The 25,645-nt window shown below is 44.1% G+C and overlaps 2 long non-coding RNA genes across 2 annotated transcripts; both read right to left on the bottom strand.

Moving 5' to 3' along the window:
- Positions 1–4,127: 4,127 nt before the first annotated feature.
- Positions 4,128–5,652, bottom strand: LOC119186174 (uncharacterized). Its single transcript, XR_005111664.2, has 2 exons — positions 5,295–5,652; positions 4,128–4,318 (listed from the first exon to the last, which is right to left on the bottom strand). It is a non-coding gene; the product is annotated as an uncharacterized LOC119186174 (long non-coding RNA).
- A 3,667-nt stretch (positions 5,653–9,319) lies between these two features.
- LOC119186175 (uncharacterized) lies at positions 9,320–11,347 on the bottom strand. Its single transcript, XR_005111665.2, has 2 exons — positions 11,086–11,347; positions 9,320–9,558 (listed from the first exon to the last, which is right to left on the bottom strand). It is a non-coding gene; the product is annotated as an uncharacterized LOC119186175 (long non-coding RNA).
- Positions 11,348–25,645: the final 14,298 nt, after the last annotated feature.

The following is a 25,645-nucleotide window of genomic DNA, read 5'->3' as shown; positions in this document are numbered from 1 at the left end:
TTTTGAAAGTTTTTTATTGAGCGACATGCCATTACATGACGCTAAATGTATGTACAAATGTTGCACACGCAGACATACGTTGACGAGTTGTAAATTTTTATATAACCAGTTGTTTGCACTTGCACAAGGATGCCAACTGGAATATGCGTATTAGCAACACCGGAAGCTCATATGAAGTGCTGATGCTCTCGAGGATTCTGGCCATGTACACTGCTACATAAATCAACTTCAGCGCATGGCAACTAACCGGAATTCACGTTAACACGACTTGACGGCTGTATCAAAGGGGTAAATATGCAATGTTTATAAAATTGGGTATGCAGCACTGCAACCACTATTTACGTTTCACGAAGATTAGCGTCTATTTGAAAAGTAGTTCCAAGACCTGGCGTAGCTCTGTGGTAAACTGCTTCATTGCCACGCAGAATTTTTGGGTTCGATTCTATTTGGGACTCTGACATTTATTCTTTGCATTTGTCGGGCGGACGCTACCGATGTCGGGTATTTCTTAACTATGCGTTAAACTTATCCATGTGTGTTCTCGTCGTACCTGGGTAGATACTAAGTGTCGATCACCAGTGGCACATACCCGCCTACCAGCGGCACATACCCGCCATTGGGCATGTGCCACTGTCTGGCGGGAAATGTTTGACGACGTACGCGACGGGAATGAGACATTACTCATGTCTTGACCAGCGCGTCATATTCGTCAAAACACCTTACCTTTGCATGCTAATTTTGGTTCACGCCAAGTTAAGGGGGTGACCACGAGAGCAGCCAGGCGTAAGCGGCTATAGATATATACGCTCAAAGTCACCGAAGTTTGCTAAAAATGATTAGCATTTAATACATCGTAGCAGTTTCTTTCAATTGAAATCAATCGTCGCGTTAAAGCTGAGATGGCAAAGTAATACAAAGCAATAAAAAAGCGACAATTGTATGAACAATACAGAATCCTACGCGTTGTAAAGAAGTTTATTTATGTCAAAATGTTTAAACGATGCAATGCTACACTGAATTGCTGCAAATGTTTATTCTTTCTATAGGTTTTCTAACACCATTATGATACTTCGACTCAGCTTGCATGATAAACTCTACGGCAGTCGTTACGGCTTCTTCAGAATGCTATAGTGACCAATATATCGAGACAAAGCGTTGCATGTCCAGCATGTACAGCATCGACGTTATGATCACGCAACATTATGGGATTTTTGTAAGAGAGCTGTCACTTTTTTTCTGGCACAGAGATGCTGGGCATCAGTTCGCATATCCTTAATCAGTGCACTGCACTGGCGTTGTGTTCATTGTATTTGGCTGATCTATTGCGGCGAAATTGAAGACACGGCGGGCTGGGTCACGTAGAGAATATCTGCGCATTATATTTTGCTGGCGCAATACTTTCATAGCTGCTGGCATTAAGTAGACCTTACAGTGTATGATTATTAAAAACAAGTCTAAAGGGGCATCTGCATATATTTGTGTCTGCGTCGTTTCCTTTTTTTTTTCACGTTTCATGCCGATGGTTTTGATGATCCAAAGAGAGCTTGTGTTTACAATGGAACTCTTTTAGATGCGGAGCATCTTATACTCGCGCCTTGTAGTGCGCCGTCCGCGCCGTCCGCACCGCTTCTCGAACATTCGACAGCTGACGCGCGCGCATGCGCCGTCGCGCCGTCGCCCACTCTTCCACCATCTGTGCATCCCTTCCTCCTCTACACACCGCGCGCGCTTCACTCCTCCACCATCTGTGCACCCTTCCTCCTCTACACACCGCGTTCGACATCTACAATTCTCCTGATTCTCCAGTGGACGCGCATGTGGCGTCGCGCTTCGAGAACATTCAACAGCTGACAGTGCATGCGCCGTCGTGCTGTGTATATACTCAAGGTCGGCGCTCGCTCGCTCAGTTGCCGCTCGTCGGTTGGTTTGTACGGCGCGTCGACGTCCAAGGTCGCGGTGAAATGAATTCCAACGAATCCACAAACACAATGATCGACGTCCCTTCGACCAGCGCCGCCCTTTCGCATACGTGTGTACGTGTTCACTCATTTAACACCCCCTCCTACAACCACGTTAACCAATTTAGCCATCGACCCAAGTAAGTCGCAATTTAACACCCCATTTCACAACCACGTTAACCAATTTAGCCATCGACTCAAGTAAGTCGCACTTTAACACCCCGTTAACCAATTATATGGTCCGCATCCTCCTCAGTGTTCCCCCGAGGGAAGCTGCGGGCAATTTTTTTGTTCAGTTAATCACATGAAACCAGTACAAATGATTGAATATTTACAGAAGAGTCGAATTTTTGAGAAACTAAGAGTAAGAGCTGGCCACTTTGCTGCATCAACACTGATGGAGCAGGATGCTTAGTTGTGCATATTAGTGATCCGTGATAACTGCAGAGTGTTTAAATTCGTACATACTGGGCTGCTGACTGTGTTGCGTCTTTCGATGAAAAAAATAAATAGTTGAGCAACTCACTTATTGTATACGAGCAAGATAGTTTACGAGGGCGAGCATTGCGAGAAATCACACATCCTGAGTCGGACCCACTGCCTACTACACCACACCTAAAAGACGCCCCACCACAGTGGTCTGGTGCCAAGGCTGCTGAACCGCAGGTCGCGGGATTGAATCCAGGCTACGGCGACTGCATTTCAATGGAGGCGAAAAGGATGTAGGCCCGTGTGCTCAGATTTGGGTGCACGTTAAAGATCCCCAGGTGATCGAAATTTCTGGAGCCCTCCACTACTACGTCTCTCACATTCATATGGTGGTTTCGGGACGTCAAACCCCACATATGAATCAATCAATCAATCAATCAATCAATCAATCAATCAATCAATCAATCAATCAATCAATCAATCAATCAATCAATCAATCAATCAATCAACCACACCTGAAAGGCAAATGGCAAGAAATAGAAAAAGAAATGGTTCTTTTGCCATTTTCATGTTTAACTTCACCTAAAAAAGTTTCACTGAAATCATTGTAGGTTGTGCACTCATTTAGGAATGCAATGCGGGCTGAAATAGCAACTATACACGATGTTGGCGCCAGTATCGCGCTGGTACATCAGTGCACTTTGGACTTGGACATTAATGACAAAAAGCACAAAGCCATAACGTCTACTGAATTTTTCCAAGCTTTCACTGTATATTAACTTGTAAGTCTTTCATTTTCCATCCTTCTCATAGCAGAACTAGCAGAACTCGACTGCATGAGTTTCCACAATACAGAGAGTATTTGTTAAGTTCTACAAGAAGATGTGGACACACAAATAAAACCACGACTACTCCTTTGTTCTTGAAAGGGTTCGAACATACTACGTGTATTCAGCTGAACAGATATGAGCATTAGAAAGACGGTTTAGGAGAATAGGAAGTTGCTTTCTGACCGCAGCATTCTAGTGCATTGCTCTTTCCCAATCTGAAACCGCATACTTTTTTTTTAATTTTTGGTACGGCATGAACGGAATAATCCTAAGTCTAGCTTTCCTGCAACGCAGCTAGCTCAGCTAATTGCTGCTAGTCACTTGTGCAAACAGTGTGTTCAATCGCAGCTTGCCAGCGCTACTACGCGGAAAATGTAGACTGATATCTTTTTGTGTAAGCACGTACAAGCCCCGGCACATGCAACCAGGACCTCCTTTCCACGCGGCGCACAACATCAGCCTTTACGCAGGTGAATGTAAAGCGTGAGGGAGCGCACTTGAGAATTATGCAAAAGATTTATAGCACCTCGGAACTTTTTAGACTGCTAATGATTCACTGCCAGCTACGTTTCACCAAACTATGTCTTCTTCTGGTCACAACGCACGTCTCTATTCTTTGCTGTTCGCTGATGTGATGTAAGACAACAGGCCTGTCATCTGACACAGGTGGCATATAAAAGAAAGAAAAGGAAAGGTCTTCCGTAGTCCGTCGCTTATATAGCGAAATGACGTGTTTGTGGCGCACCTACGAGATTGATTGCGCATGCGCAATATATTTATACTGCGAGTTATGAAGGAACAGAAAACTGTCTGAGAGGACCAGGCATGTGATAGCGTAACCAAGAGACCAGGAATTTGTCACTTTAACTCGATGTTACCAAATTCGCATCGTTGGGTGAAATCGATAACATTTACTTTTTTTCAAAATTGTTTATTTAGCTCTGTATTGGCCTGCTTTCTTCTGATCGCTTCCGGACATCTGCACGTTTCTATCAGGATATTCTGGTACATCTTCGTCTTCAAAGCCTTGTTTTCAGTGTGGTATACAATGTCCAGTGCTTTTCTAAGGGAATCATATTAGACGTACAGTGGTCGTTGTTCCTGAAATGGTCATGTCAGAAAAGAAAAACAACAATAACGTTAATATTTGGCCATATACATTGTAAAAAGAAGCGAACTACTCAAATAAAAGGAAAAAAAAGTAAGGTTACAGCTCTGCGAGTTAGTCGCATGTTGAACGGCCTGTCACCCTTCATGGGTTTTAACAAATAACAAAAATTGTTTGTTTCACTCACACAGTTTCTACATTTATTACCTTTTTTCAGTGAAATGATGATTCGTGACAATCGTTAGCTTTGTATGGAATCATAGGCAACACGCAAGGTTCACTAGTATCCTGTGTTTTGGTTTGATCTAAATCACCAATGTTACAAGATACCTGCAATCCAAATAATAATTAAGGCGAATTGCGCAGCTTTCCCTATGTGTACTTTAAGCATGATGAGCTGAAAAAACATGCAGACAACGAATACATATAGATAAGTTTGTGATCGAATGGCCCATATACTTAATTTATTGGTAATATCATTACAATTTTGAAAACAATTCAAATCACTCAAGTATCAATTGAGTTCTACCAAACATAAACTCAAATAATTACTTTAAAATTATAAAACCGTTTTGGATAATTAACTTGTAAACATCAGAAACGGTCCCACTCAACGCTGCGAAACAAATAGGAATAAAGGAATGAAACTCACGGCCCATCACCCCCGAAAAAGTTCTAACGGACGTTCAAGAGAGTCAAATCTACAAGGACCCAGCCTTTCGCATCCAACTAATTTTGTGCCGCACGAGCTGATCCCGTTCCTCAGGTAATTATAAGTAATGAGGATGTCTACTCAAGCTATAAATGTTAATGACATAACAATGGTTGAACGAATCAATGAAATACTTGTGAAGTGATGCATCCTTCTAGTAGAAAATAAACATATGCAACTCCGTCAATGATTCTTCATTACGTATGTAACCGCGAGTGAAGACACTTGGAAAACTGAGTACCATTCCTTGAACTTACGTGATGATTTCGGGATGGTCATGTCATGATCCCGAATAGAAGAAAAAAAAGCAGTGCCCGAAACGCCGTGTGGACTAGAGGCCCAAGTTTGCACAGATTTCGCTCAGTTGCTGGCTTTCACCCAGGATGTAGGCGTCCATGGTTTCGCTTGGCGAGTGATCGCTGGTGCGTGGAAAGAAAAGCGTCTTACAGCACGGATCGCTGACGTTGTGGTGAAAGAGCGCGTTTCACTACCACTTATATGGGGAGACATTCGATGTGAGAAAGCACGCTGGCCTTGAAAAGATAACGAAGGATGCCAACGTAAAGCGTCAGTGCAGCTGCACTGCACATGAGAGGTTGCACGACGCTGACTGCTGCTCCCATCTATTCGAGGCTCACTTGAGAAGGTTCTGTTCTCAAAAGGGCAAGGAATGTTCCCTCGACAAAGCTTGCTCAGCACGTCAATATAGTATCCACCCCTGTAGTCTTAATCTGCATCTTTCCGCTTATGCAGACATGCTTGACGCAAGATGTCCAGATCGTACGATCTCACGAACCTTGCCTCTCGAGTGCTTTTTCTGCTTTCTTCGTGGACGGAATGCTCGATCTATCACGGTTGCAAGAGGATATTGTCGCTTTTCATCTCAGTTCTGAATAGAGACCTGTGGTTACTCGAATTTCAGGCGCATGGCGATGATAAATTGTACAAACTCCGTTGACTGCTTCAAGTACCCATGAATGACTTGCATTGTAGAACGGATGAACTTTGCGATACCCCTCTGAGCACAGACGTAGTGAACAATCTTAGTGCCCTGTGCAAGCAGTTCAATCGACGAACTCTATTTGTGGCACCTTGTGGTGATGCATTGGCTACTTCTAGGTTATACTGAACCTAAAATGGCGGTTTTAAAGTTTCAAAAGTTTGCCTCGCAGAAACTTCAGTGGCGAAGTAGTCATTGGTTGTGGGTGATAAAGCAGCGCTGGGTGTGAGCGAAAATTCCAGGTATACAGATGCAAATGGGAGTCGGAGGGATGCTTGAACTTTGGCTTTTTAGGGCATGGTTGTGTCTCTATCGACAAAAGAGAAGGCAGGCTAGCGAATGAATTGGCGATAGTGTGTGTGTGTGTGTGTGTGTGTGTGTGTGTGTGTGTGTGTGTGTGTGTGTGTGCCTTTTTTCTTGCAATTTTAATCAAGAACGTGCTGTTTTGTTATCCACCAAACAGTGGGGTTTTTTTTTCGTGTGCTTTACAGGGAATATGATAGCGCAGTTGAACTAATCTTTGACATCGGTTTCCATAATCTCCAAACATAACTGAACAAATGTAATAACGAAAGTAGAATTGGCTAATTGGTTGTTTTCAATGCATCCACGCCTGTGTAAATAGAATCTGTGCCTTTGATTGCAGCCATTGGAGCCGTGTAGCTACTCTACGTGTATTGCTCATATGCTGATATAGGCTTTCTGAAAAAAAAAGCTGCAGCTTTGCATGTTTTTTCAACTTTGAACAGAATGCCACACAATATTGTTTTATGCTGTACCGAAGCGCTGTCAAGACATATTAGGGCGGGATGACAAGTAGGGGAAAGTATTCATGGGTATATAGGACGGCTACTTTTGTAGGTGGAGATAGCCAATAGTATAGCTGCATATGACGATAATGAAGACAACTTATCTTTTACGACGTATATCCACAAGTGGGATACTGAAGTACCGAGAAGAAGAAACGCTCAATATGACTAGTATAAACAAGAAAATCAAACTAAGCTAACATGATCTATTGAATCAATTAACGCACTTATTGAGTGAACACCCAGATGAAGTAGATAAAGTGGGTGTTTGAATGCAGGCTAGTACATCTAAAAATCTGCAACAGATAATAGCACAAGCCATAGTAAATATCTGAAAATGAAAAGACACAGAGAATCAATTCCTCCGAAGCGAATATGAAACAAGGAAATGAAATGAGGTAATCTGTGTTGAATTTAGGTTGTCGAATACAGTGTTACAGGCGCCCTTTTTCCTCTAACATATCACATAGTGGGACTCAAGTCACTAATGTGTCGAAATATTGCAGCAAGTCTGTTATAGATGAGGTCTGTCACGCGTTGTAGATAGAAAATACATTGTAAACCCGCACGTTCGCAGTCGTCCAGACGATTAACAAGAGAAGCTTCAATGTGCCGCTCTTAATCGATGTTCATCGTTAGTGTGTTACTTTGTCATCCATCAGTGGTTTGGGTTGTGAGATTTGGCCCATTTCAGATGCGCTATGGGTGTTCTACAGCAGAGCTGCGTGTTCTACAGCATAGTTTTTAGGCATTAAGAGAAAGAGATAGAAACCTTCATATGATAAATAAGACAAAATAAAGAGAGCAAGTGTAACCATGTATAGTCTAGCCTAGTCACGACGAGTGAGGTGAAAACCAGCGCTGCCACAACCCAGCCTTTCGCGACATAGTTCAATCGGTGGTAATTAAAATAGTTATCCTTTCTTATAAGATGGTTTTCTCTTATTCTTTGAAGAATCTTTATATTTATTTAGAATAACTATGAGACAATATAGACAAGAGACAAGAGGACATGAGACAAGAGGTCAATATAGGTTCATATTCATGACAAGTTTGGTATTGGGGGGAACTCAATGCCACTATCGGTCATGTTCACTTACCCATCTATGAATGTTTTCGTTGTTTTTAGTTTTGCGCCATGTATTCGGCCCAGTAGTGGCACCACGTTGCGATACTGTGATGCTACACCCTCCGAACACAACTTGTTTATTGAAGCAATTAACAGCAGATATTGTTGGCTGAGGTATTCTATGCTCTCCTGCTCTATTGTAAATAATTTATCGTAGCTGCGTGTGCACGCGCAAAAACAACAAAGACAAGCTGCTGTGAACATTATTCTTGACTGCATAAGGGCGTCTCAAGCAATTGTCCCGAAAAACATAAATCTCGCCTAATGTAATCCCCAACAGTTGAAGGGGTTCCAGAGTGATCGCTCTCAACACGCCGCTGGTGTGCACTTCCCAAAGGCCAAACGTCTGGGCAGACATGTGTTCGTGAATAAGCATTCATTATCTATTAAAGTTCAGGTATACCGTGAAAAACAGAAAATCAAAAGACATCGTTGATATCACTGCGAACATGGTCATCAAATATCTGCATTTTCAAGTTTTTTTCCGTACTGCGATAAATTTCATTTGGCGTTTGCCTATCTCTCTCCTCTCTCTCTCTCTCTCTCTCTCTCTATATATATATATATATATATATATATATATATATAAAGAACACAAGCGAGTACACGTACGAAAGAGCAATACTTTTATGCCAACGTTTCAGCCGTGGCACGGCCTTCGTCAGGGAATAAAATGTTGTCCTTTTTATTCCCTGACGAAGGCCGTGCCACGGCTGAAACGTTGGCATAAAAGTATTGCTCTTTCGTACGTGTACTCGCTTGTGTTCTTTATACGTACCAGACCCCTTGAACTTCCTGCTGAATATATATATATATATATATATATATATATATATATGTGTGTGTGTGTGTGTGTGTGTGTGTGTGTAGTCGCTTACGTCTGGGTGCTCTCGTGGTCACCCCTTTAAGTTCATTGTACATGGTGGTGTTAAAAATGCACTTGCGATTTTTTTTCGTGTATAAAGCATAATAATATAGTCGGCAATAAGGTTAACCGACCGCAACACAGCAGCTAAAAATCAAACTATTCAAGGCTTTCGGATCAACAATGAGCATCTGTAATCTCGTTCTCAGAAGCAATACATAGGTGACCTATTCCCATCTGTGTGCTCTGCGCAGATGGGCTGAACACATGACTTCGTGCTTGCAGATCTCAAGCATCCAGAATTTTCAGTGAATTATCGAGTGGAGTCACTAATTGTGGCCTTTGAGGCTTTTCCACTTCGCTCCTTGTCTTAGTTACAGCATAATCATAAATCATATAACGAGAGGCACGCTATCAGTTTATTAGTTCAAGACTCTTTGTTGTGTTTTACCTTCGCTAAAATGACCAGAAACACACACTTGTTTTGGCAGAATGCCTTCTTTTTATTTGCAAAATTGTTTTAGTTTGTCATGAATGTTTTTCATACAAGTATTGTAGGGAGGCGCCTTACAGGGGTTGTAGCGAAATATTCTTCATTCTATTCTGTAGCGACATCTATTCTTGTGCTCAGTCAGCGGTCTTCCTTGAAGATACCTCGACGCATGGCATCGAGGTGTTCTTTTCGGGACATGTCACAGGCCGGGAGATGGGCGTCTTTCTGCAAAAAAAAATGTAAACATTGAGTAAACAAAAGCTAGCATCATTACGCAAACTATCTCGTTAAGCTAAACTCGCGTCATTTCAACAATCTGCTACCGAAAGCCTGCAGGTAAAGCTTACCAAAACGTCAAAAACATATGCGGTAATTTTGTGAAAATCTGCAATCTAGATACAAACGTGTCAGCAGCTGCACTTTTCACTCTCTTTATTGCGGAACAGAATAGGATAATACAGTGTGTGTGCCGGCAACCAAGTTTTTCTGCAGTAATGAGTATTCTGATGTCTTATTGTTTATGCATAGCAGTGAAGAGCTGGCAAAAAGTGTTACATCAACTTCGAGCTAACCAACGAACCTTAAACAAATTTATAGAAACATATTGTAAGTGAATGTGGTCGTGCTGCTCATGGTTCAGACAACGATAACTCTCCATACCCATCTTCCCTGTTTAAAAGCCTCACTCGCTTCGCTCTCGGCTTTAATAAGAAGCACTCCGATGAATGATGATGATGATGATGATGATGATGATGATGAAAATTAATATTGGCAGCATTGTGTGGTGTGTGTACCTCCTATTATGCTGCACGTTCTAAAGTATCAAAGCTCTCCATCTTTTTTCGAAGACTGTAATATATTCTTAGATTCCCTCATGAGTAATCTGTCAGCAGCAGCGGACGTCTAGTAACTTTAAGAACATGTTTAGCAACATAAATTTACTAATAATAAAATATAAGCCTGATAATAGGCGGGAGAGATTGCAAGGCATAATAGCTTCGACCTAATCTTTTGCGTGACGCCATTTCTGAGTCATTTGTTTCGGAAGCGGGACGAAACACACGTACAGATGAGACAATTGCTCCACCCTAGTGGTCAAGTGGCTAAGGTACTCGGCTGCTGACCCGCAGGCCGCGGAATCCAGCCGAAGCTGCGGCGGCTGCATTTTTCGATAGAGGCGAAGATGTTGTATGCCCGTGCGCTCAGATTTAAGTGCACGTTAAAGAACTCCAGGTGGTCAAAATTTCCGCAGTCCTCATTTACGCTGTCTCTAGTAACCATATGTTGGTTTTCAGACGTTAACCCCCCCCCCCCCCCCCGTATCCATCAATAAGGCGTGACATTTCCATCAATCAGGCGCAGACCAGCATCTTGTTTAAAATTCAACTTGAAATAATTGGAGGGTGCGTTCATACGGCAAATTTCGTGGTGCATATCGCACAATAGACCCCACTCTCATATTTCATTTTGAGTCGATAAGCATTGAAAGCACGCCAACTACAGTTAACCAGTTGTGATGTGTCATCACTGAATTGATTAAAACATATGCGTGAATATTAGTAGGTTAACTACTAATCGATGTTACCTGTAATTATTTGTGGACGACGACTACGCATTTCGGTTTACTTTTCATGAAATTTCTTCTTTTTCTCGAAACATCGATCTCTAAGAACTCTGAGCATCCTTCAAAATTGTCCCCCCCTTCCCCCTAAAAAGAAAGCAAAATCTGCCAAAGAACAGCTGTATACTCACATCCTAAACCATGCTGGGTCATCAATGGGTCGAGTTGGATGTCATCCGCAGGGCGAAAAAAAAGTGGGTGGTGTAAGCTGTCCGAGGACCATGGCTGCCTTGCTTAGAAGACTAGAAGAACGTCGCCACAGCATTCGCTGTTGCGGATTAGCATGCTGAGGTCCAGGTCCATGGTTTCGAGAGGAGAGGCTGCTTGCGAGCAGGTCCGTCGAGTGATATCGAAGAACAGAGTGCGATATCCGGCCGAACGTCTCCCCGTGGGCTCCGTTATATACCAGTGTCTCTTCATAGGAACGTCACGTGATCGGATAACGCTGGGGTGGATGCGCCAATCCGAAAAGAGTGCGACTCCCCACCAGGCACACCTGGCCGACATGCACGATCAGCTTTCGTTTGCATTCTATCGGGATGTTCAGCGCTGTCGAGTTGTTACGTGTACGTTGCGCGCGTCACGTACAAATAACGTAGAATTAATAAAATTTAGCAGTTTTACGTGCCGAACCCAATGTATGATTATCAGGTTAACCCTAAAGGAGGACTCCACGCTCAAGAATATTCGCGTTCACGCACTCGGCAATGTTCTTCAAAGGCGGGATTACCGGCTGCGCGGCTGTTGACGTCCTGCTTTATTGCGTGTCCTATGGTGTAGGCTTGTGTGTGTGTATAAGGCTTTGAGGAGGAAACACAGGCCTCTAAAGTTGTACCCGCAGGGGAGTAAACTTTAATCGAAACCAGACCATAAGTACACTAGGGTTTGAGCATTCCGCCCCCAACCCCTTTACTGCTAAACGAGGCCGCTGTGTTCGAGCAAGTGCCAATCCTAAAGCTATAGATGATAAACCATTCCACTCTGTATAGGCGGATGGACTAGCGCAGCTGTTCATCACATAACCCAGAATGGCTGTCGACCAAACACCCTTCAGGTTAACACGAAATGTCTGCCCGGAAAGTCTCTTTCAAATTAATCATGCGCTTTTTTTGGGTTTAGCATTCGATCAGTATGTGTGTTTTTGGCACGACAAGCGTCGGCTTCTGTGACTGACTGATGCTCATGTGACGAATGTCACTAAGGACAGGACCGCCTACAACCCGTGCAACAGCGAACCTTGATAAAGATAATTACGAATCTGCTGTTATAATGTACATACTGAACCAGGGGTCCCAAACTCACTTCACCTTGTGGGCCATATATAGGCACGATAGAGCAGAGAAGACCAGAACACTGTAAGCGTGCACACAATCACGCTTGCGGATTGGCTAAAAACTGGGTAATTTGAAAAAAAATTGATTTTGAAGTTAGAATATGTCTGTTAAAATTCTAAAAGTAATGAAAAGCAATAACTTCGAATGCTAAAAGTAGATAAAGATGAAATAGGTGTATACAAGAGAAGTGCAGAAATTGAACCAACAAAAAGACCAATTCGGAAAACCAAGACACTACTAGTTCAGATTGATTGTCCAGCCTGCATCTCTTTCAGCGTTTAATAAACATCTGCAAGGCACCGACCACCTTGGCGTCACTCTCGGTAAGGGACAAATTCATCTAGGAAACCACATTGGGTGTCTTCAAATCTAATTTCAGGAATCGAATGAAGGCACCTAATGAAATTTTGTAGAACGTGGTGTACTTTTTACAAGAAATGAGATGATGAACTGTTGTTTCGTGGTCTTCGCAATATCAACAATTGGTGGGAGCTGCCAGAATAGCTTTGTTTAAATAAAAATTGAGATGTTGAAACTAACAATACTTAGTCTTGCAAGAGCCGGCATTCTTAAGAAGGTTGAGGCTCGGGGGTGGGAGCGGACAGTTGAAGAAATGTCAGTTAACGTTGCCATTTGAAGGAAGGCCTTTCTTATATTTATACCTCGGTCATTTCAAAACGCGACTTGGCGTCGAGATTTGGGAAAAACGCCGATACCGGGCGTTCTCCTCTGCTTGCCGCCTTCTGTCTTCTCTTTCTCTTGAATCGGGAGGAAGAGAGAGTGAAAATATGGTATTTTCGCAAGTGGAGCATGGGTTAACTGCGAAAACACCTCTTCGGATATTCGAGGGGAAACCTCAGCAGCAGCCTTGTTCCGCTGATGAGAGCAGTTGTGCACGGTGGGTTGAAGTTTCATCAACACACTCGCTTAAGAAAAAGAAACATAAACAGTCATGTAGGGGCCGCGTTCCGCGTGTTTGAGATCAATTCTCACGAAGTGACCAACCGGGCGTTTATCTTTAAGTTTCTCTTTCGAAGATGTGTAGATGGCATTGCCATTGACTCGTGAGCTTGTGTTTGCAATCGCGTCATTTTCAGCTGTCCGAAAACGGCACGTTGCATGGTCGTGTTCATTTGCGCGGGCAAGTTGATGGTCGTGTTCAATTATAAGCAGGCGGGGTGGCCTGCGAAGGCAGCACCATCTTTTTTCTACGCGTATTGACGGCTATAGAAGCCGCATGGACGTCAACACTGGTCGACAAAGATTAATATTGGCACCTCTCCTCTGCAAATTATTGTGCGCTTTCAGTACTTTATTTCTGCTCTTTTTGGGTACATAGTGCACCCAGATATATGGAGGGGGGGCGTGGGGGAGTGAGCTCAAGAAGCAACATCCAAGCGGAGGGTACATGCAGATAGACCATCTTCACTTTCCATAGGCACTCAAAAAGGAACGCGCTCCCAGTAATGAGCTCTAATCCTACAGGCAATCCTATAGCTGAGTTCAGAAAGGGCCTTGGCACAACCTGTTCCATTAGCTTGCCAAGATGGATGCCTGCATTATGCCTTCTTGTAGCTCTTCCCGTAGAATAGGTCACCGGCGACGATAATTGACGCTCTTTGCATTTGCGGGCAACGAGTACGGCCAAGCGGCGTGTCGCGCAGGCTTCCCTTATACAGTTACGGGGATCATTATCACATCCAACGTCATAAAGCCAGTGTGGCCTTCTCGTCCATCCATATAGGAGGAGGCTTCCCTTACCGTATACAGAGAGAAAAATCACCTTGCGGGACAACATTCCTATACATTTACCAGCATGGAGATTTTTCTAAATATAGCCAGGCCGCTGTGAGGGCGGCCCTCAAGACGCACATGAATTTCGGCTGTTATCAGTCGCACCTAAACGTTTACCTCTGAAATGGCACGCCCACTCTCAGACATGGTGATATATTATCAATGATGACGCTAACACATGAACCGTGCGCTAGTCAATGAAGTCACAGCCCATCGCTCTGCGCACAGGGTCGTATGCGGCTGCAAGAAACTTCGGAGTTATCGCACGCTACTATAGACGCACGCTGCACCTGCTTATCTACACACATCTTCACGCATTGTGCCTTAGAGTAGCGTTTCACTCCGATAAGCTTTGAATGTACGCAGTTTTAACCTCCAATCTTCAAACAAAAATAAAACGCATGACAGTTGCACTACTGCGAAACCTGAGGGAGTGCGAAGCACAGACAGCACGAGCAACCAGCGATTCGCGATGATGGAAACCCAACGAATCTGTTTAAGATAGCGTCGCTGCCTAAAATGTTTAGGGTAAATGTTAGTAGGACTTACCCGGAACGAGCAGAATCTTATTAAGGAAAATAAAAAATTTTGTGGGTGATGTACCTTACTTTTTGGTGCGCTTTGTCGACAGCCTGGTTGTTACGGCAGTTAGGATTTGTGTCACCTCTACCGAATTCCGTCAAGCTTCTCTCACAATACGTAGCGAATTATGGGGAAAAGCATTCACTGACTCGGCGAGGTCGTCGCGCCCTCGCTTGCCTGTCTTGCGACTTTTAGGCGCATTTTCCTGAAATCTTTTAGAGGTTTCATTTATTTTTTTTCAATTAATCCTAGACCATTTCTGCTAACTCCGGTGTTTTAGACCGTGCTCTTTCATTTTAACCTTGTTCAAAGTATTGCTACTCTTGTTATGGCCTGTGATAAGCACTTGACGGCGAGAATATTCACGCCGCATAAGATTGATAGATGAATGGCAAGCCAAGCCCCTAAAGTGTACCACACATAAAATAATGTCGCAATGGTCATACGGCAGCTTCACTTGATCTGCTTAGTTTTCAAAGATAAAATGCTTGTCCACATTGGTTATCCTTTAACGGATGAAGCTGTGCTGTTCAGTGCTTTGTGAAATGTTGACGTAAACATCAATACGTTATTTGACATGACGCTTATTTTATCCTAAGCAGCAGACGCACGCTGTCATGGCAGTAACACAAAAGGTACATATATGGTAGGGAGCAGCGTGATTTTCAAGATAATTCCACTCGTCGAGCAAGCATACGTCTACGGCGGTCACATTTATTTCTTAAGGGGTGCCCGATATAGAAGTACCATGTCAATTTTTTCATAGATAGGAACACGCGAGCATGCGGCCTGTACGCTTTGATGGTTGCTGGCAGCGCGTTCAAGCGAGAGCAACAACAATTTCTTCTCGTCATCTCGTGGCGAGCAAAATAAGCAGTCATTGATGATATAGAACCACTGGCAAGATCGCAACATCCTCCCCCTTCAAGAGGATTACCGGCTCTTGCGTAATTGCCTTAAGGGGGGAAGGGGTTGCAATCTTATTAATGACTGCTTGTTTTGCTCAACGCTTGATGGCCTGAAAAGAGACTGTGGTTACTCTCACTCCCGCTTGAAAGCGCTGCCACCAGCCGACAGAGCGCGCAAGCCTCGCGCTTCCATGTTCGCGTTCACAAAACTTTTCACTGTACGTGTTCTTGCAACACAGCAGAACACCTCAAAAGCGCAAGTAACGCTTCGTTTCTGAGGTAGTACACAACTGTTTCAAAGAAGTTCTTAATAATTTAGGGTACTAGGCGTACGCTACTTGTGTGTTTAAAAAAGTGGATATCGATTTAGAGCACTACGTACTGTGTCTGCTATGGGACAAAGATGAACGACGCCATCGTGTTACGTCTATGAAGCTACTTGTGTTTAGAGAAAGTTGTTAGTGATTGATAGCACCGGGTACTCTACCATGACATCTTTATGCACGCCAGCGAATAGCTCGCAACGTAAGCTAATGCACATTCACAAAAAAAGTATTTAACGATTTAGAACACTTCTTACTCTACTACAGGAGGATCACGCTCAGACGCTCTGAAGAGAAAAGACGCACATAGAGTTTCTTAATATGCACTAGAGGGAACTCTGGCGCAAGTGTCTATGGGAGCTGCAACGCACGGCGCTTCAGCGAGCGTGGGAATGATGGGTAGTACACATATTTGTCTAAACTTCGTACTTCTAGCCTGATTTTGGCTCCGTGTGTGTTCGTGTGGCTTGGGGCTGTTTTCTCACGAAACAAAAATCACCAAATGTTCAGCGATTGTGCTTCACCACCTCTATATTTTAGACTTACCTTTCCAAATTGGGTCACGAAGTTCAAAGGGTTTGAAGCTTTATTTCAAAACAAAACCGAAACACAGCAATGAACGAAGCCGCAAGTACTATTCGCCGCCCGCAAGTACGAAGACTAGACAAATGTGTGTACCACCCATCATTCCCATGGTCGCTGAACGATCGAAGCGCCAGAGTTCCCTCTAGTTAACTTTAGGAAACTCTATGAAGACGCACTATATGTTGTGTGTTTACAGAAATTTATTCTCACGAACAGTGAACATCAAGTACAATCCAAAAGAACATCGCGATCGAACATAACATCCACAGACACGTTAAAAACTGTGACGAAAAGGTATGTTTATATATGTACACGTAAGAGAACATAAACAGACACTCCAAAAATATTTACGAAAGGTAAATTTACATATGTACAGTGTCAATTTTTATGAAAGTGAACACGGGAGCCCGTGGCCTAGTCGGCTGCTGGCCGCGCGTTCAAGCGGGAGCAAGAGCAACCACACTTTCTTGTCGCGTCATCTCGCGGTGAGCAAAACAACCGTTAGTTGCTGATCTGGAACCAGCGGCAAGATTGCGACCCCCTCCCCCTTTGGAGCGATTACGCGAGAGCCGGTAATCGCCTTGACGGGGGAAGGGTTGCGAGCTTGCCGTTCTATATCAGCGACGAATTGTCGCTTTGCTCGCCGAGAGATGACGCGAAATGACAGTGTGGTTGCTATCGCTCCCATTTGAATGCACTGCCAGCAGCCACTAGAGCGCGCAGGTAACCCTTTGAGGTATTTTCTTTCATAAAAATTGACAGTGTACGTTACATCGTAAACAAAAAACGCACAAACGAAACGTAAATATCTATGTGTTAGGCATTTTTTGAGCGAGCACTAAACAAATATTACCCGACCAAAACCTGGCAGGCCTTAACACAAGCTTTACACGTCTCTCGCAGACTAACAGAAAAGGGCAGGACCAGTGTCGAAGGAATTACGCCTCACCGAGAAAGAAGAGTTCCTCCCACAAAACAGATAGTAGTTGTTTGCACGGTCGCTCCGAAATCGTGAAGAGAGCGTGACAGGGGTGACCTGCTGCAACCACGTCACAACGATTGCACCAAAGAGAGTAGGCACAAGCAACAACGAGAAGGCAGGTGAAGTGGTCTCGAGAACATCCAGAAGAAACAAAGCGATTTACTCCGAAGCCGCGAAATCCAGCATGCACAGCCCTCCAGAAAACACGAGCAACGACGCATTGTCTCCAAATATGATTATTTGTTTCCCTTAGGGAGCAGTTCGGGCATGTTGCTGACTGGACCATCGTCTCCTTTCGAGGCAATGAAGAGTAAAAAGAACACCTCACCCCAGCCGCCACATGAATTCCCGGAAGTGGCCAGGTAAAAATGATGTCGGCAGCGTGCTCCAAGACACACGAATATAGCTGGTGTGGAAAAACTAACGGGAGCAACGAAGCGGCTGTTGCGTCAACGATAGGATTGTCCAGCACATCTACCCACGAGCAAGTCGACTGGATAGGATGAAAAAACGTGACAGCTGTTGCATAAAACGAAGGAAGTGTTACTGATTGTGGGCCCTGATTAAGTGCACATTAGACATTAATTACCAATGGTGAGTGCCTAGAAAATAATATGCCAGAGTTCGCGCGGGTGATTCTTTTTCTTGTACGAGTCGCAACAGGAAGCGCAGGGCTAGTAGCCAGCAGCGTATTGACACCCAAGGGAAAGCAAAGTCTCCCCGGGAACGCTGCTGTCCTAACACCACACGAGAAACCAACTTAGTGCCACCGGACGTCAAGAAAGAACACAAAGCAGACTGCACTGACATTCCGATGTGTAAAGGCGGTTGCTCCACGTAAGACAGGTACCAAATGGGACCGCAGAACACAGTCTGCGCAAGGTACCTCCACTCAAAACGCGGGAAGTCGATATCCCAGGCGTTTTAAATTTTTTGTTTTAATTTGTCGAGGGTGTTTGGCCAAATGGAGCTAGAAACGCCATAATGGTTGTATAGAATTCCTAATATGCGAAGAGACGCAGCCAGCTGAAGAAGAGATGCGGAGCTATAGCTGGAGTTTGGACAGCTGATGAACAAACGCCACGATTTAGAGAAGCTTAGCGTGGTACCTGACACGCCACCATATTGAAAGGATAAACGAAAGTTATGTGAAAGACTATTTGCATCTGAAAGGTACAGGGTTATGTCGTCAGCAAAAGCTGTGACTTTCAAGGCACGGCTGCCCGGAAGCGTGAAACCCAGGACACACGAATACGCTTTTAGAGCATAAAAATGGCTCAAGGCTGAGGACAAATAGAACAGGAGACAAGTGGCATCCCTGACGCACCTCACGTGTATTAGAAATGGCAGCACTCTCCGAACCATCTAGAGGAAAAGTGCTTTTTGTACCAGAGTAGGTATTTTTAATTGATTTATTAGTTCTAATTTTAATTTATTATTTCTAATTAATATCCGGCCAGCAACCAGCCAATGAATTTAATCGCCATTTTGTAAGCGTTTTAGTGAAGCAAAAGTGTTCAATGACCTCCTAAACAATACCTCGATTGAAAATACTCTATTTCTTAGCCCGGTTGATGAAGCTGAGGTGATGGGCACATTCAACACGCTAAACAACACGACATCTTGTGACATTGATGGATTCTAAGTTAAACCAATTAAGTTTATATTTGACATTATTTCGCCATACATTACGCATATTCTCAACAAGTGTATCATTAAGGCAGTGTTTCCTCGTGGTATGCAGCTTGCGCGTGTATCAGTAATTTATAAAAAGGGTGACATAAATCAATTGTGAAATTACAGGCCAATATCTATACTACCAATATTTTCAAAACTGTTTGAAAAAGTTATTCATAAGCGCTTCGTGAGCTTTGAATCTAAGCATTCCCTAATTAGCGACTCTCAATTTGGTTTCAGAAGACACTGTTCGACAGAGCTCGCGTTACTGGAACAAAAAGAACACATTCTAAAGGAACTTGACAAAAATAAAATAGCTATTGGGATCTATGTCGACTTTACGAAGGCTTTCGACCTAATAAACCATGAACTATTGCTGCGCAAGTTAGAGCGTTGCGGATTTCGTGGACATGCATCTGCACTCGTAAAATCTTATCTTGAATTCCGTAGGCAGACAGTTGTTGTAAACGGATTCTTATCCGATACACGGCCTGTTCAGTGTGGCATCCCACAAGGCAGCGTTTTGGGCCCGTTTCTTTTTAACATGTTTATAAATGATATTGTGCAGGCTATACCCTTCGCAAAAATTGTGTGCTACGCTGACAACACGAGCATATTTCTAGCTGGAGATAGTATAGGCGAGTTGACAGAACAAGCAAATGACGCACTAGACAAACTTGATAACTGGACACGAAAGAACGCATTACCGATAAACAGTTCGAAAACTAAGGTAGTCATCTTTAGAGGAAAAAACAAAAAAGTCGCAATAACAAGAGATATATGTTTTCAGCGTATTCCCCTAGAAATAGTGCCATCGATTAAAACATTAGGAGTTATGCTAAATCAAAAAAATGCCGCCATATCCACGAAGTGAATGATGATGAGTGGGCGAAGCTCCGGAGGTAAACCTGGTAAACCATGAATCCTCCGTACATTTTGCCCACTCAATTTTATTGCAACGCTCCCTCTAGCGTACGTCGCCGCACTATATCGAACGATGACACGCGCCATATGTGGCATCATTCCTATTTTATAACATCTCGCATCTTTCATAATCAACTACACGTACCGCCGTCTAGTTTATAACATCTTGCATCTTTTGGACGGACGGACGGACGGACGGACGGACGGATGAACGGATGGATGGATGGACGGACGGATGGACGGATGGATATGGCTGTACCCTTTAGATCGGGCGGTGGCTAGCGTAACACTTAGAACTGAACGAGAGGTGGCTACATACAGGAGACGCACAGCCCACGCCTTAAGGAGCTTCGCTCCTAAAACTGTCCTGGGACGACCATGTAACCTATCTTGGTAGCAAGCTGTCGCAGATAATAGGCATTGTTTAGAGAAAACGTGAGATGCTGCCGCTGAACATGATGATCCTAATATATCAGTCTTTATTTTATTCTCATCTAAACTACTGTCACTTAGTCTGGGGCACCACGACACAAGAAAACCTAAACAAATCACACGTCCTACAAAAGAGCTTCTTACGCGTAATGGAAAACCTTCCTCGCTGGCACACAACAACCGAACTTTTTACCAAGCACAAAATTGTGCGAGTAACTAAATTATATGAGTATCGTCTTTGTCATTCCTTCAAGCGTGAAATCAAGTATAGTACATTTATACTTCGTGAGATTGCTCTGCTAGAGCCGCGAAAACATATATGCAGAACAAGAAATACAGATATATGGCACGTTCACACATACAGAACAACTTACGGCACGCAAACCCTGGAAAACCAGCTTCCGCGACTGCTCAATAGCTTCGCAGCTAATAACGCACCCCTTGAAACATTGACAAATAAAAAGTTGTTATCAATTTTTCTTTCATAATTCCTGTTATCTGTTTGCTCGCGATTTCTGTGCCTTAAAAGTGTACTTCCTTGTACTGTGTCTTTCATTTTTCTTTTTCTGTTATGTTATGCACATTTGGTTGTGTTTTTTTTATTCTTGAATCCTTGCTGTTCGCCAAGTTAGGGGTCAGCAGCTCAGTCAAGCTGTTTTTTTTGGAGTTTTCATTGGAACAATCTTCGGATTTTGCAGTTTTTATTGCGGGCCCCTGTCATCATGTACACAATGATGATGAAATAAACGTCTTATTATTATTATTATTATTATTATTATTATTATTATTATTATTATTATTATTAATTCCAGAAAAGACCCAGCAAAACCAAAGAGTGTGAGGTATACGAGTGCAAAGGTATACATGTGCTCCAGTCGGTCAAATGCTTTCTTTTGGTCCGAAGGCACAAAGAGACAATGCTCAGATCGCGACAGAGTATAGGCTATGATATCCCGGGTGGTAAAGGACAAGCTATGTATTTCTCGTCCAGGCGTAGATGAAGCCTGGTGATGACCCACCAGGGTGTTGAGCAGAGCCTTCAAACGTTGAACGATCACCGTCGCGAACCGTCACGAACATCTTATAGTCAACGTTAAAAAGCGTGATAGGTCTCCAATCTTCAGGATTAACAGAGGAAGCATCACCTATTAGAATAAACACAATGCGTCCATCTCCGAAACTTGTTGGAAAGAAACCATCCTCGAAACATCGCCGGATAGCCCCGCCGCGGTGGTCAAGTGGCTAAGGTACTCGGCTACTGACCCGCTAGTCGCGGGTTTGAATCGCGGCTGCGGTGGCTGCATTTCCGATGGAGGCAGAAATGTTGTAGGCCCGTCTGCTCAGATTTGGGTGCACGTTAAAAAACCCCAGGTGGTCGAAATTTCCGGAGCCCTCCACTTCGGCGTCTCTCATAATCATATGGTGGTTTTGGGACGTTAAATCTCACATATCAATCAAATCAAACATCGCCGGATAACCGCGGTTAAGGCAGTACCAAGATCATTCCCAAATAACAAATAAAATTCAACTGTAAAACCATCTGACCCAGGGGCCGTCCACCATTTCATATAATGTAGTGCTGCCTTTACCTTTTCGGATGGAGGGACGTGCAAATACTCAGCATCTTCTTCAGGAACGTGAGGCAATCCAAGAAAAGGCGGTATTATATCGCAAATTGTTCGCATGGCTGAACATGACATGTTCTCGAAATCCGCCAAAAAAGAGATCGATCACGCGTAGGAAGCGGCTGTGCGGGTGTTGTCTGCGTGGTCATATAGACAGGTGATTGTGACTGCCCAAAACACGATTGCCTTGCCCAGCGTATAGCACCTGAGGGTGTGTACAAGGGCTGTGCCTACAATGCCATATAGCCGACGCCAGAGACGAGGCGGCAATCAAACGCTGGAAGCGTTCACGTAATTCATGTTGCCAAGCTCGCATCAGGGGAGATGGCGTTTTGGCGCGCAAGGCGATGCGTAACTTCGTCGTCGTGTTTCTGGGAAGCTTGCTGATACCACAGCGAAGTGAACGCCCTTCGACTGAGCAGTGCAGGCGCCACTGCGTTTTAAGCGCATCCCAATCATATGGACCAGACGCAGCGAGTGACACCCGTATTGCACGGGACAAATTTGACCGAGAGCACGCGTCCTGGAGGACGCAAACATCAAGACGCCGTGGTTTCTACAAAAAAAAATCACAGCATGTCCACGGGGAGAATGATGACGAGGGGGCGAAGCTCTGAATAGAATCGTCGGCAAAACCGTGAATCTTTCGAGTACAATTCAAACAGTCGATTATGCTCTAAAGACATCACGACAAACACTATGTGTGTATATATAGAAATCAACATTTATTTGTTCTTAGACACGATTGAAGGCTTGCGATGTCCCTTAATCTTGACGGCTTTATAGTCCGTGAAATGAAGGGTGAGCGGTTCCTATATAGTTCGCAGTGGAAGAATTGCAAACAGTAGGTCTATGCATCTTCCTCGGATTGTGGTTGGCTTCATATGGTCATACGATGTACATTCTGAAGGCATATCTAAAAGCCACATGTTCGATAAGCCAATTATTGGTCGTGTCTGCGATATCAACGTTGAAATCACCAACAAGTATGAACGGTGCATTCTTGTTCTATGTTTAAATTTTATCACATACAACCATTATCAACCAGAAGTACCGCCATCTAGTTCCACATAAAAGTATTGCCATCGCTGGCTACATACATCACCAACAACAAGCCCCATGGGATGTACAGACCAACGCCCTAAGGAGTTTCGTCCCTAAAAAGAAATGCCATTTTGAGTTTTAAGAATCTCCGACGATAGTCAGAGATGTGAACACGCGAAGGTGGGATGGGCGGAAAACGTAGGTCTGAGACAAACGCCTCTAAAGCATGTGGAATATTAGCCCAGTCGAGTCTGCTGGAGGGTGGACCGCAGCACCATCTCTAAACAAAAGTATTCCACGTGCATGACATCGGATGCATTTTTCAAGAAAATATGCTGTACCAGGCGTCGCAGCTCACGTGAATTCCAAGTAGGCCGACCCCATTCAGGACCTTGTACATCGTTTCGCGTTTTTAGCACAGAGTTAAAGTCTCCAATTAGAATTACGTGATGACCGTCAGAAAAGAAAACATGCAACTTTCGAAAACAATCATTAGAGTGTCCAGCTTGTGCAGGCGCCTACGCACAGAGTATCCACATTGGTAAGAAAAGTGAGTACAATTCAGAGGTGGAATTCTAATAACGCCTTCATAAGAAACATGGTGACCTCTCAATAATGCCCGATTAAGTAGAATATGCCTACTTCCGTAAATCTAGTTGTAGCGAAAAGGAATAGCAATCTAAGTTCAACTTTTGTTTAATAACCCTAGCGTCGGATAGCGAAAAGAAATTAGTTTCCTGCAGGCATAAAACATCGCAATTTGCAACACGGGCTACTCTAATCGCCTCAGCTTGCTTTACCGGACTGCGAAAATTTTTTACGTTCATTGAAATAATATTCAATGAAGTAGCCATCATAAACGCTAAAGACTAACCTGGATACCAGATGGTGCACAGTTCTGACAGACGCTGGAGTGGGCGTCTCGCAAGCAGCTCAATCACTTCTTACTACCACGCGACCCACCGGAAGCGCAGGTTTCCGGGGCCACGTCGAAGTCCGCAGGGACTCCTGTTTCTGCTGGACGCCTCCGAGTCACCGCTAGATATTAGGTGGCGCTTGGTGACGAGGTCTTTCAGGGAGCTTTCATGTGCGCGCGTGTCTGTGTTTTAGGGTGGTGTCAGCCTTTGACCCATGACTTGCCGCCACCCGCTAAAACGCAATGTTGCCAGTCCCAGTTTCCATGGCAACAGGCGCCATGTTGGTTCTTGCGGCCAGGCGTTCCTGCTCCGTCGCACTGCACCAGCTGCATGTTGGCGCGGGTGTGCAAGCTGCGGTATGAGCTGCGTTTGATTACCCATAGACGTACCTTCCGCTACGACGCAATCCTCACGCTAAGCTCACGTACAAGAACTTTGACGTGTAAATGCAAGGGTGCTGCCTGCCACAATGCAAAATCATCTGAAGACCTTCCCGCTTCCCGACTTGCTCTAGCCTACGTAAACGCTGGGCTACCTAAGTGAAGTGAGACTGCTTGGAGGCGACTAGTTCTCGCCGTGTTTGTGAGGTGAGTATCCGTTGTATTGCGCGAGTGGGTTGAGTATATCACCCCACATTTCGTGAAATGGCTTACTTAGCCATGCAACGAAAAGCAATTTGAGTAAAGTAAGCATGACAACGTGCACAGTATAATAATGAATTAGGCTTTGTTCGGCTACGCTGTGTGAGCGGAAGATGGCTGAGTATGCTCGTTTATCCTTGTAGTCGAAGCGCAGTTCCTCAATAAGACTAGTCGAATGTGTGGTCCTGCATGCATTCACTATCTGCACTTTGTCGGTTTCCGAAGCCATCGCTGCATTCGTCGCGGAAAACGCCAGGCCCATAAACCACCTACAGACGCTCCCGTTCGCGTCTTCCTTTGCTGGCAGATGTGCGCATTTCTGCAATTTTACCTCGGTCGCTGAGGAAGGACATTTGAAGAGGTAGACGGACGAGCCTATGGACGCGTTCCCAGTTGGCGCTTGTCTTACACAGTTGCAACGCAACTAACTTTTTGTGCGGCTTGCCATGGGGTATTCGTTCTTCTCTTCGATGACACGCGCAACCACACGGAAACTCGCTCAATAATTGCAAATGGGAATTTTTTAATTTACATAGAATGCGACAGATTTACTGTTCGTGTCTGTCCATCCTTCTTTCTAACTGTTGGTCCTGAAAGTAGCAGTATATGTGCACTAAGCAAGTCGGTTGTCAGCCCATAACTCAAATATGCCCTACGTGGTGCATCGTTATTTGTGTCGTCCTTTTGTTTCATAACCAGACACACAGATGATTTGATATCATAAACTCCGCTTTTATTTAGTGCTTGTAGAGAAAATGCGTATGGACTCCGTATATGTGGTCGGTGCCGTGTATGATTTTTCGTCTTATTGCTTTACTCTAGGCTCACTGCGAGAACACAAGCTTCCAGCAAAGGAGGCAGGATGGTTCGAAGACACAAGGCCAGATGCCGTTTGGATGCTGGTTGCAATAAAATCTGACCTT

The sequence above is a fragment of the Rhipicephalus microplus genome, unplaced genomic scaffold, assembly GCF_043290135.1.
Source record: "Rhipicephalus microplus isolate Deutch F79 unplaced genomic scaffold, USDA_Rmic scaffold_20, whole genome shotgun sequence".
Lineage (NCBI taxonomy): Eukaryota > Metazoa > Arthropoda > Arachnida > Ixodida > Ixodidae > Rhipicephalus > Rhipicephalus microplus.
Note: the sequence above shows the minus strand (reverse complement) of the source record. Positions and strands in the feature narration are given on the sequence as shown.